The sequence below is a fragment of the Aedes aegypti genome, chromosome 2 (assembly GCF_002204515.2).
Source record: "Aedes aegypti strain LVP_AGWG chromosome 2, AaegL5.0 Primary Assembly, whole genome shotgun sequence".
Lineage (NCBI taxonomy): Eukaryota > Metazoa > Arthropoda > Insecta > Diptera > Culicidae > Aedes > Aedes aegypti.
In genome coordinates, this window is record NC_035108.1 from 109,527,063 (window position 1) to 109,551,101 (window position 24,039).

Sequence of the window (24,039 nt, forward strand, 5' to 3'; positions counted from 1 at the left end):
CCAGAAGCCAGGCTCAGAGAGCAGGGACGGAATTGGAGAGATGGGAGCGAATGATGCCTTTTAGAGAAGCTAAGACTGCACTCAAGCGGCATATCAAGCTTAATAAATCTAATTGCTACAAGGAGCTGTGCCGAGATGCAGACACCAATCCGTGTGGTAATACGTATCGAGTCGTTATGGCAAAGATCAAGGGGTCTTCGACACCAGCTGAAATGGGCCCAGACAAGCTGAAGTTGATCGTGGAGGGTCTCTCCCCGAACCACGATCCAACGTGGTCACGATAGATGTGAAAAACGCATTCAACAGCGCCATCGCCGCAGCACTGCGCAGAATGACTATCTGTTGAAGATTCTGAATAACTACTTCCAGAGCAGAATCCTGGTGTACGAAACAAACGAAAGACAGAAGTCAATGCTAGTGACAGTGGGCGTCCCTCAAGGTTCCATTCTCGGTCAAACTATTTGGAATGGGATGTACGACGGAGTCTTAACACTGTGGTTACCCAGGAAGGTGAAGATAGTTGGTTTTGCGGATGATGTGTCAAACGGTGATGGGCGAGTCGCTGGAAGAAGTGAAGATGTCAGTTATGGACACAATCGACGCAATTGAGGACTGGATGAACGGAGTAAAACTGCATCTAGCTGACCATAAAACAAAGGTACTGCTAGCAATTGCAAGGCGGTTCAGCAGATGGAGGTCAACTTCGGAAGGTATGTAATTGCACCGAAGCGCGTGTTGAAGCACCTGGGAGTAATGATCGACGATCGGCTGAATTTTAACAGCCACGTTGATTACGCATGCGAAAAGTCAGAGAAGGCAATGAACGCAATGCCAAACTTAGACGGTCCAAGCAGCAGTACGAGGCGTCTGGTAGCTAATGTCGCGTCATCGATACTGAGGAATGGAGTTCCTGCTTGGGGCAAGGCGCTGGAAATGAAGCGGAATCACGGAAAGCTGAACAGAGTGTTGCGGTTGATGGCATTTCGAGTTGCGAGTGCTTGTGAAAAAAGTTATTATGCATTGACTATTCGGAAATTTTGCCCAATTTTATTATTATTGTTATTTCTTACATGTTAATCAACGTTACCTTGCCAATTGATTTTCATTGAATAACTATTCTCATTGACCGGATTGTTTCGCGGTCTTCGGCAATATTCTTCATCGTAAAAATACCTATCAAAGTCTGTGCTCAGAATTTTATAAATGTGAATGGACGACCTCTGGCGATTTTTCTTTGCAAAAGTAAGCTTCCCTATAGTAAATCCCGAACAAACTTTGAACGGCTGCAAAATATGGTTTCACCGATCGAGCTGAAATTTCGCACAGTTGTTATGGAACCCAAATGCAATCCAAAGTGGACTGGAGCGAGAATCTGAATTTTGTTCTGCACTAATGTCCATGTGGATTTTTTAATATGTAATATGTTTATGATCCATGAATCAATTTTATTAAAATGGTATTTTTCGTCATTGTAAAAAATGTTGTATTCAACTCGTTGCAAAACTCGATTTTTTCAGCACAAACTTGAAGATTTGCCTAAGTATTTTATCGATCCTGAAAATCTATCTTCGCATTACTGATATCAGGTGCAATTTTCATAAGCATTGTTTCGATTTTGAGCAAAACCACTGGAATTAAAAAATTATAAAACAATGATGGTTTATTACTCCTAACGAAACCTTTAAGGATGACATTTAAGGTCTTTGGAAAATAGGCTACCTACCTACCTGAGACTTTGGAGAACAAAGAATTCCCCAAGATTTTTTCATGGTGTACAGTATGGCCCATAAAAAATGCGAAAATTGTTTGAACGTGAATATAGCATCCACAAGCGTTAGTTTCATTGTTTTTGATAGTGAATTGTCGTATTTTTCTTACTGTCCTAGATAATGTTATAAAGCAAATAAGTTCAAAGGTTTTGTCCGCCCAAAGCTAGAAACAGCGTCTGATTGTCGTATACTCTGGTGATAAACTTTCCACCATAAAAAATCACACTCTATTGTTGAAAATTTTAGTTTGTTTGGTATCAGAGGATGGAGGAGTTCTTAGAGAACGTGTTTTTCATGATCACAATAAAATATTTTGTTGGGGTAATAGTTTTGAGGGCATTTGCGTCTTATAGGTTTGATATGCCTTTATTTTTTGTTAAGGTTGAATAAAAAACAAATACAGAGGCCTATAACAGATTTTTGAGGAAAATTTTTTTTGCATCGGTTAGAGACAACTTATATCAATACTAGCTCATAGGTTTTAAGCAAAACGGAGCCGCTTATCACACTTATATGAAGGTTCAATCAAAGCTCTGCAAAATCAGCCATTTTTTCGAAAATATGTTTAAGTCTCCAATTACCCAGGTATGAACCCATTCTGTCATTTGATATGGGCGTTTGCTGGAGACAAGGCCTGTGAAGAATCCCATGCCATCGTTGATGTTTTAGAAGCTTTCATCACACAGATATTGAACTCGACGTCCGCATGATAAAATTTGAAGGTATGCTTCCAATTCCTCTCTGGTAAGGTGAAAGTAACAGATAAAAATCATATCCAAAGCGAAAAACTGAGTCTAAATAGATTAAACAATACAAGTAATGAATAATATTTATGTTTTATTCACATTTTCTATGTAAAAACTACCATAAAACATGATAAGACGATTTTCGCATTTTTTTATGGGCCATACTGTAAGTAATTGATTTACAAAAATACATGCCGGAGTCAATCTTGAAAAAAAAAACAAGATTATTTTTCAACACACGGCAGTGAAGTTAATTTTTTTTCATAGTCACCCTTCTGACTACGCCTACGCCCAGCATCCATCCATCCGATTCGCATGAGAAAAAAAGCCATCATCTATCGATTGATTCGGGCAGCGCAGACCAGTGGAAGGAGAGGAGAAGGCCTCCAACCAGCGAAAAAGTCGAGGTGCGCCGCCGAAGCCGGATTTCTTGCATCAACCGAGCGGCAGTGGACCACCACGATCAAGCCTGCCAAGTTCAACGCGGTTCAGTCTTAGCTCAGCGTTCGTCTCGGTCGGTACCATTCAGTTGTACGGGGTTTTCTCGCGGTTTTCAAGTGTTCAACCAGCTCAATAAACGGGGTTCATTCAAGTTTTTTAGTGTCTTGTGTGTGTCTCGGTGTTCCTTTTCCTTTCTGTCCGGTGGAACTGGCCGCGAGTTGGTTTCTCTTGTAGGCCTCCGTTACGAAGCGCGCGTGTTTCCAGTGTGTTGATTCGGATCTTCAAGTTCTTCAACTACTACTTCTTCTTCTTCTTCGTAGTCGTCGTCATCTTCGACATCTCGATTGGTTAGTGTTTTGCTAAATCGCCTTTTTTCTAAGCATCAAGATTTTTTTTCTAATATTTCGGTGAGTGGAAGTTAATGAGCAAGTACCTAGCCATGGGCATAGGGTGCGCGGTTGAACACGTTCAGAGCGAGTTATCCAAGTCGACAAGTGATTCCATAGGCTCGAATGTGGAAGCAGCAGAAGAAAGGGGTGGCGACGTGGAAAAATAGTTTCGATTGACCCCGTTTGGGACAGCAGCGGAAAAAGGAATTGCTTTTTTATTATGGATTGTGAAACTGCGCTACGCTGATTATAGCGGCGATCGCACATTTGGATTTGGTTGATTCGTACGTGCAAAAGTGATATCTCCCCGCGAGGTGCTCTCGACAGGTGAACGCTGGATTTGTGTGATCGTGTTGCGGTTCAATTGAAAAGCGAAAATGAAGTGGAAATTATAATTCATCGCGTGAAAGTTTGGTATCACAAAACATGTTTGCCGGAATAACGAAAGAAATGCTGAATCAAACATGTGTTACGACAACTTAGAAAATGGTTGGGATAAGATTAATGCACTGAAATCTCCATTCACGTAAATTGAATTTTATTTACTTGTCAATGGAAATTCTTCCCTCAAAGTTCGGTTTGTATACGTAAATTGACATTCAATAGACTAAAATGAGTATATTGTGCGACAAAGTTGTAGAACAATATCAACTGTATGTTGATTTATCTTGGTTTTCTAGATCAGCCACGGATTCCGTGAAAACAGGTCTTCATATCTGAAAGCTCAACCTGTGATCTCTCGAAGATTTATGTACGAAATTTATACCCATAAAGGCAAATAAAAATATGTCTCGAGATCAACGACCGTTCAAGTTTATACAAAAATTCCTTTGAGCATAGGCCATCAGATCCACAAGCGCGACCGTTCAATGATCTCTCAGAGGGTTAACAACAAGGTTGATGGCTTCAAGTCCCTCAAAGGCGTTGATGTACCTTAAATCCCTACAAAAGAAGAGGAACGAGTTATCTTTCAGAACCTTGAGAACAAGTACAATACTTGGGCAGCCTCATATAATCATATCCTACCAACTTTTCAGTAAGTCGGTCTTTCAAGATCATCCAATACACTATAACCTCAATTTACGAACTAGATCGGGGGTGCGTAAATTTAGTTGGTGCGTAAATTGAATCAGTGCGAAACGAGGGAGCTCAGTTCGTAAAACGAGGTTTTGCCGTTTGGAGTCTACTTGCATGAAATTAATTTATATTGTTTAGAAAAAATATACTCTTTTAGCACCATTAACATAGTATTAATACATTGGGTTCTAAATCAGGCTAGAATGTATGCAAGTTAAGGTCTTCCAAGGACTCTTTGGAGTTTGGGCATATGATTCTACATGCGTTAACGGAGATCAATTTATCATTTCTATGTTGAAGAATGTCTCACAATACTGCACCCTAGAAGATTGTTATATTTTTAAGAAACGTTTGTATTGTCTGATCCAAGTTTTGGTAATTAAGTGAGTACAACAGGTGTTCTAGTTCATCCAAAAACTTCCTGGAATATATACCTGCAATGCACTGGCATATTTAGCGATCCTTTGATGTTGTTTTCATATGGCACAGGCCCCAGGTAACAATTTGAAGCTGCTCAAACGCTTTTATAGCTAATTCAATTCAGCCTTTGTTTGAACAAAAGCTGTTCATAGCCTGCATTCACTGTTGTTCAGCTGTTAAACATCTAATTCTGGCGATTTTATTCAGCCTGAAGCTTAATTGAAGCTATATAGAAGGCTCAATAAAGGTCTAGCATGCACTTATTCAGGCCTCTTTCAATAACCATAATTCTATTTTTAGAACAGATGGCAGCCTTCGAAAGCTTAACGATCGCTTATTCATCCATTATTCAACAATTAACCAAAAAAAAATGAAAAAGTATTTACAGGTTTATAGTTTTGGGTTTTATCAACACAACTAACAATTTCAAACACATAGTGTAGAAAAGTGCTGGAATTTAAGGATGAAGCTTAGTAAATATGTGTCATTGAGATTTGAACTGGGATTCGCTGATTTATAACCACTTACCTTGACATCTGCTCCACATGAGACTGTGTGAACATCATCAACAGCAAGGGACTAACATATTGTTTTGTCTGAATAAGGGCTATTTTAAAGGCTGCATTGAGGCTGAAGAAGTGATAACAGCGCTATGCAAAAACACTTGAGTTAGCTGTCAAAGTGTGTTGTGATTTTTGTTTGAGAATAGAGACCTAGGTAATTTTTAATTTCTGTTGTTCAATTGTTGTCAATGCAAGTTGGTAATGATTTCGATTCCGCACAGTTAGTTAAAAATGTTACGAAGAAATCTGCGTCATCGAGTGTAGTGTTCTTTCTTGTTGACAAATGATAGGCCCGTGTGCGTTTACAGCATGTCTGCTTCGGGATGTGAAGATTTTGAAACAGATTATAATTATTAATTTAGTGTTCGACCCAATGTAGGTATATATTTCGGTATGTCTATTTTTATCACCATACAGGTGAACAATTTTTCTACAATGGCTGTTGATTTGATTAAAGCTTTAAATAACCTTTGATCAATATCATTCAGGTTGGCTGAACAAAAGTTAAAACTGTAGATGAAAAATAGTTTGTTCAACTCAATATTCAGCTTTGAGTATACTGCTGAATAAGAGTGTTTAATAAGCTTTTCTTCAAATTATTGTTCAGCTGTCACGGTGTTCAGCCTTTTACACCATTGATCAGCCAATATTCAGCAAATACTCTTGCTGTTCAGCTTTCATTGTTACTTGGGGCCCCTATCTATTCATAGTAGTAAAATGAGTATTTTTATAATTTGTGCCGATGTTCTTGGTCCTCCCAGGACTCTATTGAATATAGGCCTTGGGATCTACGATTGTAATAAGAGATTGGAAGTTAGTTTTGTGGGCTTCGTGGCCGTGCGGTTAGTGTTACCCAGCACTTAGCCCCAGCGTGTCAAGGGGCGTGGGTTCGATTCCCGCTTCAGTCCGGAAAACTTTTCGTCAGAAATGTATTTCGACTGTACCACTGGGCGTTGCATGCTAGTCCGTTGTCTAGTGTGGTGCTTCCTTCAAATGGCAAATCGTCCACTGGAAGCATTAACGTGTCAGTGTCTTTTAAATACTCCACAGGCCCCTAACCATTCATGTGAGTAAACGGTGTATTGTAATAATTTGGGCGGATGTCCTAGGTCCTCCAAGGGCTTTGAATATAGGCCCTGTGGATCTACAAGCGTAACCAATTATCAATAGATGCTTTTTTGATATGGCACAGGTCCTTATCTATATGTAGCAGTAAAATGAGTATTGTTATAATTTGTACCGATATCCTAAGTCCTCCAAAGACTTCATTGAATATAGGCAGTGCCGTATTTGGGCTTCGGGAGGCCCGGGTCAGATCTCATAAAGGGGGCCCTTTATAAAAAATTCCACAAACTAACGTATTGAATTTGAGTTTTGAACGAGATGGTCCAAACATATGAGGGTCCTAAATTCAAAGTAATGTAACTGACATTTTCGTTAGTGAGCTTACATTGAAAAAAAGGTGTTTTGAGGTGATTTTTCCGTCCAAAGGGAGAAATATTATAATTCTTAGGAGATTGGCTCTTTTTTGGTTTAATAATTTGAATACAATGAAAAATAGCTAAAAATCTTCAAAGCCATTTTTCTCTAAACTTTTTTTTATTCTTTTCAATACAAGTTTCTATTCTCTGAAAAAAAAACAAAGTATTTACAGTACTTGCACAGTGCACAAGGCCGATTGATCTGAAAATTGAACAGCACGTTGGGAAAAAAAACTTCGAATTTGATTTTTAAATGAATCATCAAACTCTATGCAAAAGTATCTAAGTTTCTAAAATCCACTCATTTTGACTCATTTTGTGGTTTTTTTTTCGGTCAAACGTAGTGAAAGCGGAATAGTTATTTAATTTCCAACGTTTCGGCTCGTGGTTGGATAAAAAAATAACTTCCCTGAGGAAGACTCCAACCACGAGCCGAAACGTTGAATGTTAAATAACTTTTCCGCTTTCACTACGTTTAACCTAAACAAGCCACAAAAAGGGTTATATATGAGATGTAGTTCAAATTTCAGGTCAATCGGTTTGTTAGGAGGTTTTAAACAGTTCCCTAAACTTGACCAATTTTGTATGAAAGTCGGCCATCATGTACTTTATTCTTGGCAGTACTGTATATTCTATCAATTATATTCAAAGTTTACTACAAGCCTTTACTGAATTCAAATAAGTTTCTTCTACTATGGAATATAAAATAGAAAAGAATTTGAAAATAATCACAAAAGAAATGTTTTTGATAGAATTGTAAATAAGTTTAAATGTTAAAGTTCTGATAGGAACCAGATAAACCCTGCAAAAACGTTCAATTCAAATATTTTTTGAGAACTAACTAGAAAAAATTTCGAAGATTTTGGCTATGTTTTTTTTTCGTAATATATTGAAGGATAACAATTTACCAAACTGTGAGATTAAGCAATGAAAAAAAAAATAAACTAAAATATTGGAAAGTTGACTTTGACTTTAAAATCATTTGTCCGAATTGCTAAAGAGACTTCATTGTAAGGTATTGCAAAATGTTTTTTGTTCTTAATTTTGATTCCTCGGGGGGCCTCCTTCACCGAGGGGCCCGGGGCATTTGCCCCCTTTCACCCCCCCAAATCCGGGCCTGAATATAGGCCTTTGAATCTACCCAAGTAACCATAAGCACTAATAATAAGCCCTTAATCAGCATCATAGATGCGTACATGCATTATAATAGCACCACAAATGCTTACAGACCTTATAACAGCACTTCCGCTGCATAGAAACCCTATTACAGCATCATTAATGCTTCTAAGCCTGATGCCTACAGGCATCAAATAAGCACTATATTGGCTTTATATTCGAATACAGGGCATGTTTAAATGCCATCCAGTGTTTTGACAGATATACCACGTGCTTTGTTTTTGCATATAATGGTAAGAGGGAGTCAAACATAAATCTTCTCACTACTACAATTGCAGGTTTTATGACGGGGAAAAGTGATGGTTTAAATTGGTCACTTTTCTTTCCAATACTATTCACCTTATGTGGCCGTAGGAGCAAAGGAGCAGGACAACAACTCAACAATACGGGTGTCGCAGGTTCGAGACGCAAAATGAGGAATTTCATCATCATAAAACGAGGATCAAAATGTGGCAGTTGCAAGTCCTCAGAAGGATGAAAACTACCAAAACGAATATGTCTGATACGGAGAAGTACTTTTATTACATTTTTTGCATACTATTAGAGGTTTCCGGTTTCATTCATTCATTTATTTACCTCGTGTACCAGTTGCTTGGCCGCATACGCGACAGTTCTCTGGCTGCGTACGCGAAAGCACAAAATATTCGCCCTAAAAACCTGGCGAAAACAACTGACGTTTCTCACGTGGTCTTATATCAGCATTAGTGATGCAGAGAAGCACGATTATATCTTGGCACTATAATGGCACGCTATTTCGCCTTTTCTGGCATTATAATAACATTATATGCGTATATAAAACTGACATGCATCAAATGATTACCCTATATGCGCATATAATGCTGTTACCGTGCCGCATTATCGTGCTTACTGGTTACTTGGGTACAAACGTGATCAATGGTCTATAGGTAGTTTTTTAATATGGCACAATATCTTAACCATTCATTTAAGTCAACGGAATATTTTATTGATTTATACGGATGTTTTTGGTGCTCCAAGGACTCCAGCCTTTGGATCTACGGCCATAATAAGTGATTAGAAGACAGTTTTCAAATACTCCAAAGGCCCCTTACCATTCCTGTGGGAAACGGTGTATTGTATAAATTTGTGAGGAGGTCCTTGGTCCTCTAAGATATCTATCGAATATGGGCATTAGGATATACAAGCGTAATCAATCATCAATAAATAGTTCTTCAATATTGCAAAGGCCTCTTACTATCCATATTAGCAAACGAGGTGTTGTATTGAGTTGTGTCGATGTTTTTGAACTTCCGAGGACTCCACGATATATAGGCCTGAGTATCTTCAAACTTAAGTAGTTGTACATTGATGATACTTATTTATAGCATAAAATCTAAACTCTTAATATAAGCAAATGGATCAATGTACTGATGTTCATGAATTTCCTACGTTTAACAAGTGACATCAATTGTATTTGCGTAAAAACAGGCTTCGTTGATTGAGATTTTGGTGAATTGAATTTAAAAATGGCGTCAGACATCGACTTTCGTCAACAATATTCTCCAAACGTAGGTCGGCAACTTGGATTCCAAAATTGCGTCGGACATCGATTTTTGTCATCCCCTCGTCGTGCCCGTCGTTAGGAGGGACATTCCGATCAATGTTACAAATGTATGTTATAAATAAAAAAAACTATGTTATTGCTAATAAAAGTGCGCATTTGCATCAAATTGAGTCGGTGTCTTCAGCGGGGTTATTCATCGCAGTAGAAAGAATAAGTGCTCTGAAGACACCAACATGATTCGATGCAATCTCGCACTTCTATTCGCCTCTTCGCACTTATGAAGCCGCACTTCGCAGTCCAGTTGTGAAAGAAATACACAATAAATGGCTGATAATGTTGATGAATATTTAAAGTAGACCAAACACAGTAAAAATATTTTAGTTTCAACATAGCGTAAACAAAAGAAGATGGTAAAAGTAAACCAAATTCATCTCTTGATATAGCATCACGTTTAATTTTCAACTAAAGATGCTTGAATGTTAAATGATCGCGTAAATTTAAAGTGAATTCGATTGACAAATAATGGATTGGTTTTTGAAACTATGGTTCATTTTGATGCTCTAAATATTGAACTTTGCACGAATTTTTTTAGATTATATTGAAATTGTTAATTTGCTACACAGTTCAAACGAAACGTGTAAATTTTTTAGACATATAATGCACATAATTGAAGCGTGGAATATCATTGATATTTACATGATATGTCATGTAAACTTCAATTATACAGTATCGGACATATAAAATGCACCAAAGCCGTTTTTCCATACAAAATGGTCAACTTCAGCGAGCTATATCTCTGTCGTTTCTCAACCGATTTTTCTCATTTCTTCTGTGACGAACTACAAATTACCTCAATTTTTGATAACCATTGAAAAAGTTGTGTGGAAACTATTGATTCAAAAGTTACAGATAGGTTGAATTTTGACATAAAAAATGCACCAAGACGAAAAGTAATGTATCAGACAAACTATGCGTCGTATCCTTTCGGTGTCTTCAGTGCATTTGGTCCTTATCACGCAATGAACAAATGCGCTGAAGACACCGAAAGGATACGACGGATAGTTTGTCTGATACATTACTTTTCGTCTTGGTGCATTTTTTATGTCAAAATTCAACCTATCTGTAACTTTTGAATCAATAGTTTCCACACAACTTTTACGATAATTTTTGAAAATTTAGGAAATTTGTAGTTCGTCACAGAAAAAATGAGAAAAATCGGTTGAGAAACGACGGAGATATAGCTCGCTGAAGTTGACCATTTTGTATGGAGAAACGGCTTTGGTGCATTTTATATGTCCGATACTGTATGTCATGTAATCCAGCAGGATTCTGTGGGGTTATATGACATATACCATATTTTTACATGATTTCAGATTTAAATTTACATGAAGTCATCGCATGATGGAGTTTACATGACGTGTAATCTTCATTATTTTTAACAGTGTAGATACAATTTGCACACTCACTAAAATCAGCAGGCGCATGCTTCGAAAACTATTTATGACGTATCAAAATAGTTCAAGCAGTCAAATAGATTGAATCAAAATTTTTTCATTGTTAAGTTTGTTTGAAAGCAATCAGCATTGATGTAAAAATTATCCACCGTATTGCCAGCCAAACCCTACTAACAGATTTCTTTTCCCGACATATCTCGAAAACTTATTCATATAGACTCAAGTCGAAAAAGAATACAAACTTACTCTATCGATCTTACGTGTTTTGCAGACGAAATTCTACACGCTTCGCTCTGAACCAACTCGATTTTCACTTTTAGAAGTTTAATTTTCGGATTTACAAAACGACGAAAGTAAGATTTTCAACTTTCGCAACCTAACCACTACTTTCGCCGCCCCGCTGTATGGAGAGACAAAGTGACTTAACCACGAATCGAAACAAAACACTACTTGAGTCGATTTTACACTGGTAGAAGAACGTCGCAAGTAACTGAATAAAACGGCTTATCAGGTGATTCATTTTAAAACAGTTTTAGGCTAGCAAAAAACGATGCAAATGTTCATTTTACCTGCACTATGTGGGTAAAATGAACAGCTGTTGGTGGTAAAATGAACACCATGCAAAAAACGTGAGCAAAACGAATATTTTTGAAAATTTTTATTGCGTTCCCGAAAATATATCCGTCAAGGGTTGTAAACCATTCAAAAAGAAATCCATAGGTCTTAGATTTGACATCATACCATAACGATATTCACCTCACTGAAAAATCTCAAGACCTTCGAGCTAAAAGTTATGTCAGTTTCAATTTTCACACTTGGTTTTCTAAAATCTTTTCGTTGATAGTTTCACTTCAATTGACCTCCGTATCAACCCGAACTCTTCGATTTATGCTCTAAATCATCCGTGCGTGATAAAAATTCATTGAAATTTGTTTTCTTTCGGTAAAAGGCACGGTGTTCATTTTAGCACCACTTCCCCTACTAATCGTGGAGGATTTCCACAAAATTTCATTTTTTTCGGTACGGTGTCTAAAACATTAAAAATGGAGGTGAGATTGGGTCAAGGAAGAACGATGGTGAATGACATCACAAGTCTATTTTTTGTCGTTTTACGGTACCATGTGTAGGGTCGATGTACCAATAGCCGCATAGCTAAGAACAAATATTCGTAAAAAATCGAAAAATAACGCTAGCGTCATTATTTTTACATCATCTGAAAGCTTTTTATCTTGGTTTTGTGGGAAAAATATGAAAACTACGATGTATTTATTATCGCTTGTGCCACTATAGGAATACATGTGCCTATAGTAGCACTATTTCTAATTTCTGTTCCACTAGCATCACAGCGTTGGCTAAATACTAATCAAAACCGTATTTTTACAAAGCTTATATATTTTTCCTTCAAAGTGTGGATCAAAAGCTTACGTTTGATGTAAAAAATGTTCTTAATTCATTAATTTTTTTGTATAATAAAAAATAGTTTCTCTCAGTAGTGCTACTATAGGAACAATTGGTTTACTATAGGCGCAAGGGAGCTCAAATTTTAAGCAAAACTAATTATTTCGATCATTTTTTGAATAAAATCAAGCTGTGTATCAATGGTACTTAGATAAATAGCTCCTGACCTTCATGTCAAAAAATATTTTGAAAATATTTATAGCAAAACGGCCGTAAAAAGCCACTAGTGCGACTATAGGGGACTGTCCACTAAGGGAACACTGACCCTACTCTTTCTTCATTTAGATGTGTTTATTCTTTCTAAATACAGCATCGCTGAAACATCAAACAAGTCTGGTTGAGGATTCTGTGCATTGAATAACATTGCAACGCATTTTGACAACTTCTCAAACCAGCAACTGTTTTTCGTGTGCAACATCATCGTAATATTTTATCAAATGGATTTTTTTTAAATTTAATTATTTATTAGTGTTTTCATATCATAGAGACATCGCACGGAAGTACAAATGAGTTGGATTGCTTAAATTATGATTATGAACGTCAACATCTGCCTAAAATTTATTGATCGTGAAATGTCGCACCGAAATTTAACTGTTTGCGAAGGTTTCAAATAATCACTGTTTCTGCAAACCTTTGGGGAAACTGAGTAGACTTTATGGCAATAGGAATGGGACTTTGAAGACAATTTAAGGGGAAAAACAAAAACAATTGTGTAAACTTAACGATAAGAGCTGGGTTTGCATATATTTTCTCATAGCTCTTAAGTTGTTTGCTATAATCGTTCTTTAAAGTGAGTTTATCATACTTGTGAAACATCTTAGATGTCTTTTCGTCTTGTTTGCATCGTATTTCATCAATATTTTTTAGCTGTGAATGGTTTTACAATCATATTCTCAAAAATAATTACAGTGACCCATTGTCACCCCCTCTATGGGCGGCGCAATGAAATAAATATTTTTCTATAATTTGTTGGACAGTTGTGAAAGTACGGTTAAAGTACATACACATCAAATTTGAAGTTTATTGGAGTTAAATTGTGAAAGTTATTCAATAAATAAATCGTACATATCCTCTTTTGACCCATTCTTACCCCCAACGACGGTAGTTTCAAAATGATAGAATTATCGTCTTCGGAATCAGATCCGTTTCAGCAGATTCAGGACGTAATCGATTAGCGATTCGGCATACGTCCTAATGGAAGAACTTTCAACAACTTAATCTTAGTTAACCGTTATCTCAACACTTCATTTAGAGGTTTTAATTCTGCACCAGACACTGAAGCATTCTTCCGATGGCGTTTCCGGAAATGTACGGATTGCATTCCTAGAAAAAGTGAATTTGGTTTACCGGTGGGTAAGTCAGTTATGTTGGGAGTCATGTACAAATTATGTCACACTCCAAGTGGGGAGGGGGTCAAGCCAAGCGTGGCAGTTCTTACAAAAATTGTTGGAGGGCTCATACGAAAAGCGAGTCAAAAACGATGGGGGGGGGGGGGGAATTGAACGTGGCATAGTTTGTGTTCCATCGCTTATGCTTATCGTTCGCACTAAATCAAAATAAAGACGAAATAGGTTAGTATCGAAGCATGCTGTAAAACTGTAATGTGAGTTTAAATGTGTGGTGTGCAAATCCTCACTGTGCAAAAATTGTAAAATTCTCAATATGTGCATAAGATGGTTCTCTTTAAGTCGAGTCTAGTACAAGACAAACTCTAGTGGAATTAAATGGTATAGTAATAAATTCGGTGTTTTCATCTACTTATAGGTATTCTACTAAACAGCTCGAAGATTTATTATTTTCATCAAAGTTTATTATACTTTCGAAGCGGAAATAGTTATTTAGGAAACAAGTAGCAAAATGATGATTTTTTAGCACGAGTTGTACATTTATCCAACGAGGCTCGCCGAGTTGGATAAATACAACGAGTGCTGAAAAAAATCGAGTTTTGCAACGAGTTGCCTACAACATTTTTTGCTATTTCAAAAAATGCTATTTCAGCTGGATGAACTCGAAAAGCACAAACAACCATTTCAAGAGAACCCACATGGGCACACATCCATGCGTTGTATCAATTCAGTACTTTTCAATCACGTAGGCTGTGATACAGTATAGTACCTACCCATGAATGTCACAAGTTTTCACGCTCCCATCGATATCAGGTAAGACAGCACAGCACAAATGTTGGACTATTCGATTCCAAATCAGAATCGCCAGCCTGTGTGGGGTCGTCCATAAATCACATGGTCATTCATGGGGAGAGGGAGGGTCTGGCCAATGATCACGATTCATACGAATTTTATAAATTTGTATATGGACAAATGGCCGCGAGGGGGGAGGGTGGTGGCCTGGAATCCTAAAAAACTGATCACGTGGTTAATGGACAGCCCCTGTCGAAATCAGATCACACAAAGAATCTAGAATCAGATGCAATTATTCTTATTCTGCGCGGCATGTGAGGCGAGACGAGTCGAATGAGGGACAATTGTCGACTCGCTCCCATTGGATTAACATTAGTCGCCTCACATCACCCGAGGTGAGAACGACTCGTCTCGACTTACACGCCGCGCAAATAAGCACAAATGGCATGGAGAGACTAGGTTGTTCGGTTGATGCCTACCAAAACAGTACTGAAAAGTGCTACTTTTCAGCACCGAAAAGAGAATTGAAAAAATCGGTTTAATCGTTCAATTTCAATCAAGTTATGTCTGAAATTAAAGTTCAAGTTCTATTTAGCATGTTTGATGGATTAGATTACAAAAAAATTAGATAAATTGTACTTAAAATTTCATGTAAACATCAATAAAAACAGTGTTTTATACAACTTTGGCGACCTGTAGCTTAAAATTGTGACGTGCTGGATCATTTCTAATAATGGCATCAGATTCAGCAACTCCAAATCTACTAGATACACATAATTTGATCCTTGAGACACGCAAAAATGTCATTTTTGTTACGCTGTGTAATTTCCTTTGTGTTTATTCTCTGAATCGATCCCTTGAAATCGCTTGATGCAATATTCCATCGTCAAAAACATCGATTCCAGGACAGCTAAAATGATCTGTATCAATGATGCAACACTTTACATAAAATGATCATAGGAGCAATGAAATGCGAGGATTTGAATTTATCATTAGAAAATGAAATATGCCAAGGTATGCTTTTTAAATCTCTCTTATGCAATGATGATTTCGGAAGACTGGTCTAAATCAAGCTGAGACGATCATTTAATTACTTCCAGAGCAACACTACTTATTTGCAATAGAACATAATAGCCTGGATTACTTTGATATATTATTCCCAGCAGGATTTCCACTGTTGCCTGCCGAACATTTGATGTAGCATGTAAAATGCAATGTAATGCTAAATAACAATTTATCCTGACGTCCTATCAAAACGTGGTTTTCGGCAAAGTTGTAGCTAGGAAGATTTTACTTTAGGAGAGTAAGTGAACTTTTCCATATAATATAATGACGCAGAGCTATCAGAATATTAGGAACAAAAATAAATGGTCCTTTCCATAGTAATTTCCATACAATCTACAAACACCTGTGCACAGCTAAATTTCCTCTAAATCATTTCAAACTTTAGGAATTTGGTATTGGCCATAATAGGGTCCTACAATGTTTAATGAAATCTTGTTTTAATTTAATAACACGAAAGAGCATGTTACTGCAGCTATTTTAGCTATTTTTCCCGCCTAAATATCGGTTATATCATATTTATACATTAATTTAAAATTTTGGTCCATACATGAACCATGACACTTTGGATCATGTTTGACGTTCGCTTAGTCGACAAAAACACCACAGAGCTTTTGGTTTTAACTCAGGGGTTGTTCCTATCTGACATATCGGAAGGGACACGGAAAAAACATACACCCGAAATTTGAGTTTAAGGCAAGGGGTGTGACAAAACCTAAAGAAACATAAAAAAAATGTTTTTTGGACTTAAACAAACGAAAAACATTGAAAAATAGAGTAAACATGTGTTTTTGGCCTAAAATTAAGCGTTTGGCACTAAAATTGGGTGAGGGCTTTAGGACCCTATTAACATCGTTTAAGCATAGTCGAGCGAAAGATCATAAAGATTGAAGGCAACACATATATTTAATTTACATCGTATGAACACTTTTAACACAAACAAGCTCCATACAAATTGCAATACTCGACGCCCATTGAGTACACAGTGGCATTTGATACGATCTCTCTGACAGGCAGTGAGTGCGCGTTAAATCAACTCCGAGTAGTTTTAAGTAGCGACCGAAGATTTCCCAACGCTCCATGCGTCTTCTCGGCTAACATATGCCCAGATAGAGTCCAATGTTGGCCAACAAGAAATAACAATCAACATAAACCACAAGGTAAAAACACCTTTTTGTCGGGGCTGGGTTTCAGTCAGTTTGATTGCGAGAAAGCCGATGTTAGGCTTTGCAAGATGCGTTTTTTTTCTTGCTCCGAGGGATAGTCATCATCACCATCCAATGGTTGGCAGCGATCATCATCGTTAAACCATCAAATCCACGCCCGGTTTGGACCATGAGGCCATTTGTCAAACTCAGCTCGGAGATTATACATCCGAAAACATCACACTGCATTGTGAATAGAGAGGGACGTATGGGTAGAGCCAACATGTAGCATTTGGTTGAAGGAAAAAAAGTTGATGGAGATGAAACCGATTTATTTTGATTTTAGTCTTACCGTAGTCATTACCGGACAGCTATTAATTCAGTGACTCGACAAAGTCACAAGTTTTTGATCGGTGTAAGTTGATGGAGCATTTTCATTTCTTTTCTTAAGGTTGTTGAACTCATTTCCGACTGGACGTATGGCTAATTTTAATTGTGAGGAACTTCATGATTTTTTTTCGGTGAAGTCTCCCATATTGAATAGTGGATCATAACAGATTTTGTTACCCAGTAGGCACACTTTCTATTACAAAACGTGTCATAATTTTGACTTTATTTCACTTATTTAGATAACACCTAAACGAATAACACTGAATCAACATTTTCACGCCAAAATCCTCGGTTCGTGGCCGCATCTCTCCAAACTCGGTTCAGCCCCCCGCTCGCCAAATCGATACGCACTTGATCCGCCCACCTAGCTCACTGCGCTCCACGCCTTCTTGTATCAACCGGATCCGAAGCGAACACCATCTTTGCACGGTTGCTGTCCGCCATTCTTGCAACATGCCCTGCCCATCGTATCCTTCCAGCTTTGGCCACCTTCTGGACTGGGTTCGCCGAAGAGTTGGTCGAGCTCGTGGTTCATCCTTCGCCGCCACACACTGTTTTCGTCCTAAGCGCTCGACGTTCGAAGACTCCAAGTCCTCCTCGAGCATCGTCCACGTCTTATGAGCGTTTTGTACATGCTACATTTGGTGCGGATGTGAATCTTTTTTGACCGCAGCTTCTTGTGGAGGTCCACTGATGATGTGCCTCCGTATTTCACGGCAAACGTTATTGCCAGCCGACAGCAAGGATCTAATTCGTCGACCACTTCGAATCTATCCGCGTCTATCGTAGCACTGCTACCTAGGCGAGCCCTGTCGCGTTCGGCCCCACCAGCTTGCATGTTCTTTGACTTAGTCGCATCCACCACCAGTCCAACTTTCGCTGCCTCGCGTGTCAGGCTTGTGTACAGGTCTGCCACCTTTTCAAATGTTCGGCCGACGATGTCCATATCATCCGCGAAGCAAACAAATTGACTGGGTCTTGTAAAAATCCTACCCCGGCTCTTCACATAACACCTTCTAGCGCAACATTGAACAACAAGCACGAAAGTCCACCACCTTGTCGTAGTCCATGGCGGGATCCAAACGAACTGGAATGTTCGCCTGAAACCTTCACACAATTTTGCACACCTTCCATCGTCGCTCTTATCAGTCCCGTGAGCTTCCCGGGAAAGCTGTTCTCGTCCATGATTTTCCATAGTTCTACGCGTTCGAAACTATCGTAAGCCGCCTTGAAATCGATGAAAAGATGTTGCGTTATGTCCTGGTATTCACGACATTTTTGGAAGATTTGCCGTACAGTTAGGAACTGTTCCATTGTCGATCGGCCGTCAACAAAGCCAACTTGATAACTGATTTGCTTACTCACTCAAGATGGCTGAAGATAATCTGGGATAGCACTTCTCGACCAGTAGATTACAACAGAGTTGTAACTAGGGACGTTCCGATACTTTCGATATATTGGAATATCGATATTTTACTTTCGATATTCGATATTTTGGTATCGATATTTCCTATTCAATATATCGGTGATATCGATATTTCCTTCCGATATATCGTAAACTAATATATTGAAAACAAATGTAGGGTTTTCTAATGCTAAGCTAGCATAAGCATTAAACATTAGTAGGTGGAACAGCCCTAGACCGCTCTATGAGGGTTGCCTCTTTCTCGTCAGTTACCATAGACAAAGGTTTGAGACAAATCTGCCTCTTAGACGAAATTGACGGATCCTTCAGCAGCAGGCCATGTCCTGAGGTATGGGAAAGGGTAATTGACCGGATACCTATTTACACCCAGCAGAAAACTCGCCTGATGTTTACACAAAATCTGCATCCATAAAAATTGTTTAGCGATTTATCATTCTCTAAAACACTAGCGTTGTCGAGAATTTCAGAGACCTCTAAATGCTCTTAGTCAAAAACAATTGTATGATTTTCTCTAAATATAATTTATTTCTTGTGTAAATACAAGAAGCAAATTAGATTTTAAGAAAACCCAAAGCAGTTTCCGTTTGAAATGTACTAGAATGTATGTTAACAGAAGATATATGTGTAAATATCGATCAAAAGAGCAATAACTTTGAGTATTCAATGTTTTTTTTTTTGATAAGTTTTAGGAAACAAAACGACAGGTCCCTAAGTGATATAGCAATTTTGCTCCATTGAAATATATCATATGATATTCCGATATATCGATGTTTTGAATCAATATATCGGTGGTATCGATACTTTGTTTCGATAATCGTATCGAATCAAATATCGATACTTCGCAATATCGGAACGTCCCTAGTTGTAACCGATTTTGTTACTTGGTTAGCGCGTTGTTTCTAACAAAATATATTATAGTTTTGGCTGGTTAGTAGTTAAAATAAACAAAAATTATAGCACAATTTCCTCTACACTTAACAAAATTGATACAAAATATGTTATAATTTAAACAAAAATGTAACTCATTATGTTTATAATCAAACCAAAATATAACTCATTTTGTTATTTTCCTCAACTGAATTATAAGAAATTTTGTTATGAGCGATAGCATTCTATTTTTTACAAATTGTTTTATAATGTTTAAAATTGAAACAAATTTGGAACAGCCTTTGTTATAATAGCTGATTTTGTTTGACTTATGTTATAATTTCCACCATCAACTCAAAGTGCTTCTAAAAAAAGGAAACAAAAATTGTTATTTGTAATAAATCTTGATATAATTGTTGCTTTTCTTGTTGATGGGGCATATGACCCCTTGCTTCCATTCCTCCGGCATCTGTTCCGTTTCCCAAATTCTGACAATCAGCCGGTGCAGATAGGTGGCCAATCTCTCCGGGCCCATTTTGATGAGTTCAGCTCCAATACCATCCTTACCAGCGGCCTTGTTATTCTTGAGCTTGTTGATGGCATTCTTAACATCCCTAAATGTGGAAACAGATTAGTTTTCTTAATGTGCCTTGCTGATGTAGTCACTTCCTCTGCTGTCGTGACCCTCTGCGCCTGTATTCTCCGTGACATTCAGGGGTTCATCGTAGTGCTGCTTCCACCTTTCAATCACCTCACGTCCGTCCGTCTAGATGCTTCCATCCTTATCCCAACACATTTCGGCTCGCGGCACGAAACCTTTTCGGGATGCTTCTCGTAGAACTTTCGCGTTTCTTGTGAACGATGCAGCTGTTCCATTTCTTCACATTCCGCTTCTTCCAGGCGGCGCTTTTTGTCCCGGAATAGGCGGGTTTGCTTCTTTCGTTTCCTTATATATCGCTCCACGTTTTGTCGCGTTCCTTGCTGCAGCATTGCAGCCCGCGCTGCATCCTTCTCCTACAAAACCTGCCTGCATTCTTCGTTGAACCAATCGTTACATGTCCTCCTTTCCACGTACCTGACGATGCTCTCGGCTGCGTTCTTGATGGCTGCTTTTTTATTGCTCCAGCAGTTCTGAAGAGGAGCTTCGTCAAGCTCGCCCTTTTCTGGCAACGCTACCTCGAAATGCTGCGCGTATGCGGCGGCGACCTTCGGTTGGGCCAGTCGCACTAGGTTATACAGAGGCGGGCGTCGATACCGTACATTGTGGATGACGGATAGTTTTGAGCGCAGTTTCACCATCACTAGATTGTGATCAGAGTCAATGTTAGCGCCACGATAGGTTCTGATGTTGGTTATATCGGAAAAGTGCCGTCCATCGATCAAAACGTGGTCGATTTGCGATTCTGTCTGCTAAGGTGATCTCCAGGTGTACCGATACGGGAGGTTATGCTGGAAGCAGGTGCTACGAATGGCCATTTTTATTGGAGGCAGCGAAATCTATCAGTCATAGGCCGTTCTCGTTCGTCAGCCGGTGGGCGCTGAACTTTCCAATCGTCGGTCTGAACTCCTCCTGCTGGCCAACCTGAGCGTTCAAATCTCCTATGATGATCTTGTTGTCGTGGCTTGGGCAGCGGACGTACACGCGTTCGAGCAACACGAAAATGCATCCTTGGCATCATCAGTGCTTCCGGAGTGAGGGCTATGCACGTTTATGATGCTGAAGTTAAAAAACCGACCTTTAATCCACAACTTGCATATTCTTTCGTTGATCGGCCACCACCCGATCACGTGCCTGTGCATATCACCCATCGCTATAAAAGCTGTTCCCAGCTCGTGTGTGTTGCCGCAGCTCTGGTAGATGGTATGGTTAGTAACGTGGTCCTTTTTCGCAAAGTGTTTAGCTTTTCGGTAGTTGTTTAACTTCCACTCGGCTGGTTAGCCGTAAACCACGATTCATAATTAAAAACAAGTAATACTAAACAAGTTAAAACAAACAATTTTAACGGCACACCTAACAGCTAACAGTTAGACTTTGCGAAGAAATTAATATTTACACTAATATCAGCTAATTTATGCCTATCAGATGCATTTGAAGTCACTGTTGGCCTTAAGTGTTCGGAATATGAGTCAAAACGGTACTACAATCATCCTCAAGTTTTTGTGAGAAATCTTCTAGGAGTTTTTTTGCGTATTCCAGAAATTTCCCAAATAATACTTTGATTACCAATTTTTATGAATGTAACACGAAAATGCTTAGTGAATCTGATCACAATTTTCTATTTTCATTAAATTACTTTCGAGGTAGCAACAAAAAAAAAACTCTAAATGGATTTCACCAGGAATACTGGAATTGTTCCAAAAACTACTAAATTAAATCCTTCAGATTTTATTTATGTTCAAGGAATGTCTGGATAGAATCCTAGAAGAATCTCTGAAGAAACTTTTGTAGCAATTATCTGAGAAACCCCTTTCAGGAATGACCTCCTGCAAGGATCTCTAAAGTCAGTTGAGGACACTTGAAGAAAACTTGGTGAATTGTTTGGAAACCACATGATGAAATATTTGTAGTAATTCATGAAATATTTTGTTTTTAATGCTCAGGCAGAAACCCTGAACATGTTCCTTTACAAATTATTAGGACAAAAGGAAGAAAAATCCCTGGAAGTATCGCTGGTTAAACCCCTATAGATTTTTCATTAAATCGGAGATGAACTCCTTAAAGATTCAGTGGAATAATTCCCAAGAAATTACTTGAGAAATTATTGACATGAACTACTAGAGCCAAACTTGAAGTAAGTCATGGAGGAACTCCTAGCGAAATCAAGACAAAAAATTTCAATAAGTACACGTGCAAGTATTTCTTCGTGTATCTCTGAAAAAAATCTCAGAAATCATTACTGAAAAAAATTGTAGAAGGATTCCTGGAATAACCCCGGAAGATTTTTTTCTGAAAAAATAACAAGGTTTAGAGAGATCCGGAGGAATTTTCGTACCAATTATGAATTTATAGGTTGCGCTAGTTTATGAACATGTAATAATACAGTCAACTCTCCCTAACTCGATATTCAAGGGATCATCGAGTTGGGGAGGTATTGAGTTACAGAACACAAAACCAGTGCAAATGCGATTCAAGGGACCATCGAGATAGCCATGAAAACCAACTTTTACTATGGTTCTCTAACTCGATATCGAGATACGGAATATCGAGTAAGGGAGAGTTAACTGTATTAACAAAAGACATTTATTGAGAATTCGAGATTTTTGCAAAGCTGCTTGTAGCAGTAGCTTTGCGAAAATTCAAAATCTCAAATTCTCATTTCTCATGCTTGAGATATCCACGCTTGGGTAGTGACTCACGCAACTCAACAGCCAAAAAAATCATGAATGAGTTGGTTCATCCGTTTGGCTCATTCGCTTGCATTTCCACAGTTTTTAATTTTTCACGTGAAGCAGTTATTCTTTGTTTTTTTTTTCTGTTAGAAATATAACGAGCCTTTTTTATTTTGATGGGATGATCATGAGCCAGTGATTTTGCATAAACATTTCATGCGTGAGTTTTGTAAGGCAGATCTCAAATGATTTTGCTCTTGCGGGAGAACTCTATGATTAAGATTTTAGTGGCTGTACGCTGGCTACAAGATGATATTATGTACTATCGCTTTCAGTGGTTTTCAAAACCTTTTGCAGCATAGTTATAAAGCCAACATTATATGACTTTAAAAGGAACTTCATTGTATGATTCTATGCTTCTATTGAACCACTTTCCGTTGCTGAATGATTTGTGTATATTACAGTCACAATAAAACAAAATAATGTATCATATTTTGACATCATAAAGGCTACTACCAAGTCACTCGACTGTCGCTTGCCTTGTCATAATTCACCTTATTTATCCATTTTGAACCGGTCCTTTCTTCTAGAATTGCAGAGCAACCAATGACATCGCGGTGTAATGACGCAAAGAGCTGAATCAAATTGAAGAAAATGGTGGAATTTCTGAATCACACCGCAACTGCCAAATTTTTAAAATAGCTGTTTAGTCAACAGAAAAAAGTGAATAATAACTAAATTGTCTTCGGTTTGCATTTCCATTGTCGTCATCTATTTCTTGACAGAACAGTATGATGCTGTGGCAAAACTAATGCTTTTTTATCTAAAGCACAAGAGCTGCAGTTGGGCTTGTTTCCAATCTTGTTTTGTTTTGATCTTGATGGAAAATACCTATTTGCATAGACTGAATTATTTTTCCACATCGTAAAAGATAGGATGAACGAAATTTCTAGTTGGATCACCATTCATCTAGAAGAGTTGGCTTAAACGCGGTTACTATAAATGCTACATTGCTTTATTTATACGCAGGGCCGTATTTACGGGGGCTCCAAGGGGGCCATGGCCCCCGGGCCCCCACATTTTAGGGGTCCCCACAGAATACGACAAAATTGATCATTTTTTATCATTTAAGAATCACTATAAAAAGCGATGAATGTTGCCAACTTTTGAACTCACACCAAAAGA

At 38.2% G+C, this 24,039-nt stretch overlaps 1 protein-coding gene across 1 annotated transcript in view; it reads left to right on the top strand.

The window, feature by feature from the left end:
* The first annotated feature begins 2,970 nt into the window (after positions 1-2,970).
* Positions 2,971-24,039, top strand: part of LOC5564737 (probable cytochrome P450 301a1, mitochondrial) — a 96,192-nt gene continuing 75,123 nt past the window's right edge. The window contains exon 1 of the mRNA XM_001649033.3: positions 2,971-3,303. The gene's annotated coding sequence lies outside the window, so the exon portion shown is untranslated. The remainder of the gene's footprint in view (positions 3,304-24,039) is intronic.